Source organism: Budorcas taxicolor, chromosome 9, assembly GCF_023091745.1.
Source record: "Budorcas taxicolor isolate Tak-1 chromosome 9, Takin1.1, whole genome shotgun sequence".
Lineage (NCBI taxonomy): Eukaryota > Metazoa > Chordata > Mammalia > Artiodactyla > Bovidae > Budorcas > Budorcas taxicolor.
The window spans coordinates 6,680,673-6,688,442 of NC_068918.1; the positions used below are offsets into that span (position 1 = coordinate 6,680,673).

General features: G+C 39.4%; 1 protein-coding gene across 1 annotated transcript in view; it reads right to left on the minus strand.

Annotated features, from left to right (window-relative positions):
- The window catches only part of FILIP1 (filamin A interacting protein 1), a 211,530-nt gene extending 210,120 nt beyond the window's left edge, over positions 1 to 1,410 (minus strand). The window contains exon 1 of the mRNA XM_052645710.1: positions 1,059 to 1,410. The gene's annotated coding sequence lies outside the window, so the exon portion shown is untranslated. The remainder of the gene's footprint in view (positions 1 to 1,058) is intronic.
- Positions 1,411 to 7,770: the final 6,360 nt, after the last annotated feature.

Sequence of the window (7,770 nt, forward strand, 5' to 3'; positions counted from 1 at the left end):
AAATTATTTTTCTAAAGTTGACAAAACAGATTCAAATGGTTTTTTAAATGTGCATTTGTATCTTCTTTGAAATTATCCTTGGTTTAGAATATTCATTCAAACAATCATGTTCACCTAGAGGAACAAACTTCTTATGCAAATCCAACCCAACTACAGACACAAGTTATCAACTAACCATGTCATCAATGTGCAGCCATAACTTTTGTCAGAGGCAGTGTGATATTGATCACTCTAAGCAATTTTGATAAAACTGCAGGGCAACTCCCGGAAGCACAGACAATACAGCAGATGAAAAGAGGATGTCCTTCACACTATGGTGAACACATTCATACTCAAATATGTGCAACTTGAGAAAGAATTTTTCTAATACACTCAATTTGATTTTTAAAAACCAAGATCTATCTTATCTGTATACAAGCAATTACTCAAAAACCACACACACAAAATAACATTCTCCTGCATAGTTTATATTCAACAACTGCAAAAGCAGTGATTTGAAACCAGGCATATCTTGTGCCTAGTCAGAAGCGCTTGGGGTGACTGTAATGTAACGAGGTCAGAGCTAGCACAAGGTGTACCAGTGAAATCAGAGAAGCGGCCGGGCGAAAGTACAGCAACACAAACACACAGGGGACTTCCCTCTCATTTACCACGCGAGCTGCTCAGCGAGTTTCATTACATGAAAGTGCTTTTGCTTCTAGGGAAAATATCCCCTCCATTGGTTAGCCATCCTCACTGTGAAAGAACCGTGAAGTTGTCCTTTGTCAGATTTCTATTACCTGCCAGAAAATGATAACTTGGCAGAAATACTTTGATGGCTATTAAAGCATCATAACGATCTTTGTGTTTAAAAAGCGATAGGGTAATTCTGAGGAAGAGATGACTTTCTGATTCTTTAAAAAAACAATTCAGTGATTGTCCTCAGTTTCAAACGTGTTATCAGGTAGTGGAACAGTGAGACTCAAAGGAAACAGACAACACAGAGTCGGAGAGAGCTCTCTTCTTGTGGAAGCAGAAATGTCTTAAGAGAGTTAAGTAGCTGGGCATTTCGGTCTTACCTGACTGGCAGGCAGCTCTTCTAAACCAAAGGTACGTCCTTTACGGAGGTAGCTTATCCTTTGAAGAACCCAGTGGCTTGCCCCACAGCCCAAGAGAGACTGGAGTCCTGGAAAACCATCCAGCCCAAAAGAATACAGAGGAAAAAGCTTTTCCCACTTTCTTTCCTAGGACTAGCCAATAGCTGAAGTCATGCAGGAAACGGGGTAGAAGAGGAGGGAAAGCGGCTCCTTCTCCCTGAAATCCCGATCAGCAGCAATTGGAGGCTGTTGTATCTCTCCCACCCAGACTTTTGTTTAAAAGTTTTTTCAACTGTTGCTAGGTGTTGTTGGGTTTCTGAGATTAGGTTTCTCGTCTTCTGCCCCCTTCACAGCACTGTCAGAGCTATGACTTTGTCGAGGAGCTGAGCTCGCGTGTGCTATATTTAACCAGTGTTCTCAGCAAGTCAAGCCTGTCAACAGCTGAGGAGTTTGGAGCCGGCTCTGCTCAGTTCCTCGGCAGCCGGGTTATCAGTGGATACGGCTCTGCTCGCCCCGGAAAAGATTGCGGGGAAACGGCAGACCCATTTAAGGACTGCTGCTCATGACACAGACGTAATTATTGCTGGAAGCCCTTAAACGCCGAGTGTGATTTGGAGCTCAGGTTTTTAAAATCAGAAAAGTAGCAGAGGCAGTTGCCTCGAGCAGAGCGATTTACCAAAGCAATATTCTCCTCAATTAGGCTTTCTGAGATCAACCTTCTTGGATAGAAAAGTCTTTTTAAAAAACAACTGTAAGGCGATTGTTGGGGAAATTCACAGTAAGAGATCGGTCCCAAGCAATTTTTTACATTGATGTGTTACATACACATTTAAATTACATCCATAACTGTCATAGCAGACGTAATCAGCTTTTATACCTGACTGTTATTAAGGTAGTTTTATCATAAAGGAATGTCTGTAACATAACGTTTTTGAAAGGAAAATCTTAGTGTTCTTCTTGAGATCATTCATTCAAAGCAAGAAATGGAGAAGGCTCCAGGAAAACCAGGACTTGAGACACCCCTGGTTGTCCACAGCCTTGTCTGATCATTAACCCTCAAGTCTCCAAGAGTGGTCACTTCTACCCAGAACTCCAAAATGAAGAATGCCTTCAGATATTTTTATTTGCTTTATTCTATGTCAGAAAATAACATGAATCTGTCAAGATTAAGAATCATGAAAAAATGTGTTTAAGGCTATTCTCGGAAATGGCTAATTACCCATGTGGAATTAACAGTAAGAGGAGCTAAGAGAAGGAAGGGAGACACACACACACACACACACACACACACACACACACCCCCCATTATTGGCTAACACATGAGAATATTGCCCTGACCAAAAAAAAATCTCATCAATATCGCTGAAAATGTTGACCCCTTTCCTAAGACAATTTTATCAGTTTAAAGGTATCCTTTCTTTTGACATGGAAACTAAATTTGGACCAAGGAGGCATTTAATATTTTAAGTACTACATACCTGCAGCAAGAGGCTTATATGCTGGAGAACTCTAATGTCTGTCTGGGAAAGGCTGCCACTTTTCACAAGGGGTGTGTGTATCCTTCTTTTTAAAGAAATGACACTCACCTTCAATGTTAGCTGATCCCACACCTCAACCCCTTAGAAAATGTCTCAGCTGTTCCCATGCCATCCACCTCACTAACAGCATTCATCTTCTCTCCCTAATTTATTTAGTACTATTCACATATAAAATTTATTTAGTACTTTTACTACATTTATTTAGTACATATAAACACATTATTTAGTACATATATTTAGTACTAATTCCTTTAGTATTACTTACTACATTATGTAGTACTATTTACTACATATAAAATTTATTTAGTACTATTCACATAAGAAAAACAGAGACATTAGTTTGCCAACAAAGGTCCCTATAGTCAAAGCTATGGTTTTTCCAGTAGTCATGTAATGTGAGAGTTGGACCATAAAGAAGACTAGACACTGAAGAATTGATGCTTTTGAACTGTGGTGTTGGAGAAGACTCGGGAGTCCCTTGGACTGCAAGGAGATTAAACCAGTCAATCCTAAAGGAAATCGATCCTAACTATTCATTGGAGGGACTGATGCTGAAGTTGAAGCTCTAATAATTTGGCCACCTGATGCAAAGAACTGACTCACTGGAAAAGACTCTGATGCTGGGAAAGATTGAAGGCAGGAGGAGAAGGGGATGACAGAGGATGAGATGGTTGGATGGCTTCACCAACTCAATGGAGAGGAGTTTGAGCAAGCTCTGGGAGATGGTGAAGGGCAGGGAAACCTGGCATGCTGCAATCCATGGGGTCACAGAGTCAGACACAACTGAGCAACTGAACAACAATGTATAAAATTACATTTGTTCAGATTCTTAGTACTTCTGGGTCTGGGCCAACCTTGATTTTTTTTAAAAAGACTTCTATTAAGATGAAAGCATTCTTATCAACTATACTACAATGGAAAAAAAAAAGATGAAAGCATTCTTAGAAGAAATTAACTTCCAGAACGCTAATGGATCTTTCAGAGATAATCTATCCACAGTCCTCTAATAGGAAATGGAAGTGTGCAACAGGGCTGTGAGACCGTTTAGAACCACTAGGAGAACTTTGTGAAAAATTACAAAGGGGTGGGCTGTGGGGAGATCATTGTTCGAAAAATGCCCACATCCTACACATACCCCACATGCAATAGCCCCCAGTTCCCTAAAGAGGACTTGGCGAATGTATATTTCATACCTCCTGGGAGTTCACTTTACCAATTTACCCAGTCCAAAAGGAAGCAGAGAAGGAAGTTAGCCAAAGTCAAGAAAAACAGGGGCAATAACCCACTTTGCCTTTATGGTCTAGATACTTCCATTATGAGAGAGATGTTTATTTCTTCCTTAACTATCCAAACAATTACAGGTTTTAGTGGGGTATTTTTCCTTTTCTTATGAAAACCTAGTCCCCACTGTTGTTCTCTTTAACCTTTGGACTAGCTGTTCATTGTCCGCTGTTAGTTTATTTTTAAAATGTGCTGAGATGCAACAATATAGAGTATTTCATATAGTTAGACACTGTTGCTACCTTCAAATCATGTTCTTTAATTATGGTAGCATGTGTGCTGGTCTGACATGACTGAAGCGACTTAGCAGCAGCAGCAGTGTGCTGGTCTGACTTGGAACTTCAACATCATCAGTCTCTCTCTCATTTTTCACACAGACAGACTCACACACACACACTCTCTCCCCCCCCCCCCCCCCCCCCTCTCTCTCTCTCTCTCTCTCAAGTGAATCTATTTTGAAGCCTTCCCTCCCACCCCCTGGGAATGATTATTCAGACAAAAGCATTTCCTACATTATCCACAGAGGAAGTAGTGCCATTAGGAACTATTAGAGATTTCTGTTTTGTATACAGTCAACAAGGAACTGATTTTTCAACACATATTGTTAATGTATTACCATTCAGCTGCATTTTTTCCCAGTCTTAAGTGTGAGCATTCTGAGAAGCTCTGATAAACTTACAACTAAAGCTGAATTTCCCAACTTCAAGAATGAATCATGATGAAACTTCTGATAAGAAGATAGATTAATGTTATCAGTGAGAAAAAAAGCAGTATTTTTTTTACTTAATATTTTTACTTAAATATTAAGTAACTTGTCCAAGGTCACAAGTTAGTATTTGAACTAGGGAATCTGGTTCCAAAAAGTTCTGGCCTATTCTTATCAGTCACTGAGAGTCAAAACATATAGACTTCTCTATATTGTACCTGAATATATATGCTTCTGAGAAAAAAAAAAATACACGTAAAGCTTCACAGCTTTGAGGCAGATAGAAAAAAATGGCATAATTTCATGATCAGCATAGTAAAATAAAAGTTTATTGGAACTGAAGTCTTGTTGAATACCAGAAAAGAGAAAATTGGACTGAAAAGAAGATAATTGCTTTGAGGGGAAAAAAAAGTCTATTTTTAAGCAAAGGATATGAGCTGTTCAGTATTCTCTCTAAAACAAACAATGCGTGATGAATGAGTTCACTGCTCAGTGAAATTCTAAAACTGCATTCTAAAAATATAATTCTGGTCTATGATTTGATAAGCTATTGAAAAATGTTTATGAGCTATGCATTCACAAGCAAAACTTCTCAAAGACAAGAATAATGGGGATGGAGGGATTATTATACACTAGCTAGTTCTTTGGTATCAAAATGATATTCTGATACATTTGCTATGGTCAGGTTTTACTATTTTCAAACAGTTGCATTTTCTGTTAATCTAGCTATGCTTCTATTTAGATTTTATAAAACTTTAAAAGATATAGTACTGATACATATATTGTAGTATATACATTCATAATAGAATAACTACTTTGTCCCACTTACAAATAAAATAGTGTCACACCTACATATATTCGTAAAATTATTCACTAAATTATTTTCCCAATAGCTTCAGAAAAAAAGAGAGGCAAGACTAAGTTCTAAAAGTTACAAGATAATATTTTTGCACTGGATGAAGCACAGGCTGGAATCAACATTGCTGGGAGAAATAGCAATAACCTCAGATATGCAGATGACATCACCCTTATGGCAGAAAGTGAAGAGGAACTAAAGAGCCTCTGGATGAAAGGAGAGAGAAGAAGCTGGCTTAAAATTTAATATTCAAAAAACTAAGATCATGGCATCTGGTTCCATCACTTCATGGCAAATAGATGGGGAAACAATTAAAACAATGACAGACTTTATTTTCTCGGGCTCGAAAATCACTGCAGATGGTTACTGCAGCTGTGAAATTAAAAGATGCTGGCTCCTTGGAAGAAAAGCTATGACCAACCTAGACAGCATATTAAAAAGCAGAGACATTACTTTGCTGACAAAGGTCTGTCTAGTCAAAGCTATGGTTTTTCCAGTAGTCATGTATGGATGTGAGAGTTGAACCATAAAGAAGGCTAAGTGCCAAAGAATTGATGCTTTGAACTCTGGTGTTGGAGAAGACTCTTGAGAGTCCTTTGGACTGCAAGGACATCAAACCAGTCCATCCTAAAGGAAATCAGTCCTGAATAGTCATTGGAAGGACTGACGCTGAAGCAGAAGCTCCAATACTTTGGCCACCTGATGCAAAGAAGTGACTCACTGGAAAAGCCCCTGATGCTGGGAAAGATTGAAGGCAGGAGGAGAAGGGGACAACAGAGGATGAGATGGTTGGATGGCATCACCGACTGGCGGACATGAGTTTGAGCAAGCTTTGGTAGCTGGTGACGGACAGGGAAGCCTGGCGCGCTGCAGTCCATGGGGTCGTGAGGAGTCGGACATGACTGAGCGACTGAACTGAACTGAGCAAAGTAAGCAGCTTACATGCATGTATTAGACACTAAAATCCCTACTTCCCTGTTTGTGTGCTTGAAAGTAGGTTAGTAGAACTTAACCCTGAGAATTACTACAGGACCATACTCTGCATATGCATACAGTTCACAAGCATCTTATTTTTTGACAAGGTCAGATAGCATTTGCCTGAGTGTATTTCCTTCCTCTTTTCCTATTCTAGAGTCATCCTCCACTGTTGCTCAATACTCTAAATCTCAGTTGTAATGAATAAATTTTAACAAATTTTTTTTAACGGAATTTCCTCTCCAAGAAATAGACACAGAATAGGAAAACCAGTGATTGAGGGCAACAAAGCCATGCAGAATAATGCGCTTTTCTCCATAAAGCTTATGGGTTTTTATATATACACACTTTGTAGATAATTATAGTTAACTGGAAAAAAAAAAGAAAGAAAGCACAGTAGTTAAGACCTCTGACTCTGGAGTCAGGCAAAGCTAGTTTGAATTAAGACTACACTGCTTTATTACCTGTGTGAACTTAGCGAATTATTTTATTTTACACAAGCCTCCTTTTCCCATCCTATAAGATTAATAAAAGAAGTTAAGACTGTTCACAATAAGCAAACACTGCTGCTGCTGCTGCTGCTAAGTCACTTCAGTCGTGTCCGACTCTGTGCAACCCCATAGACAGCAGTCCATGAGGCTCCCCCATCCCTGGGATTCTCCAGGCAAGAACACTGGAGTGGGTTGCCATTTCCTTTTCCAATGCATGAAAGTGAAAAGTGAAAGTGAAGTCGCTCAGTCGTGTCCGACTCTTAGCGACCCCATGGACTACGGCCCACCAGGCTCCTCTGTCCATGGGATTTTCCAGGCAAGAGTGCTGGAGTGGGGTGCCATTGCCTTCTCCGAAGCAAACACTAGAAAGTCTCTAAATGCTTTCCACAATGGAATGGTTACCTTATGGCACAGTTGCACAACAGCATGCTATACAGTAATGAGGAGGAACATGTAAAAATACAGAGAAATCACTTGAGCAAAATGTTACGTGAAAGGAGCCAGACCCCAAATAGGAAGTGCCCTGTATGAGCCCATACATACCAAGTTCAAAGACAGGAGCTGGAATGCGAGATAGTAGTTACCCTTGGGAGGTGGGGACACAGCTGGAAATGGACAGGGGGCCTTCTGTAGCACTGCTGATGTTCTAGATGTACCAATACGTTCAATTTGCAAAAACTTTGAGCTGTACACATATGATTTTTGTATTTTTTGTCTGAATTTAGTAAAAAAATTTAAAAATTAAAAATAATTCTAACTATATAATTCCTAAAAGTTCATATTGAAATATTTACAGATAAAATAAAATGATATCTGGAATTTCCTGCAAAACAATGCAGTGTGAGGG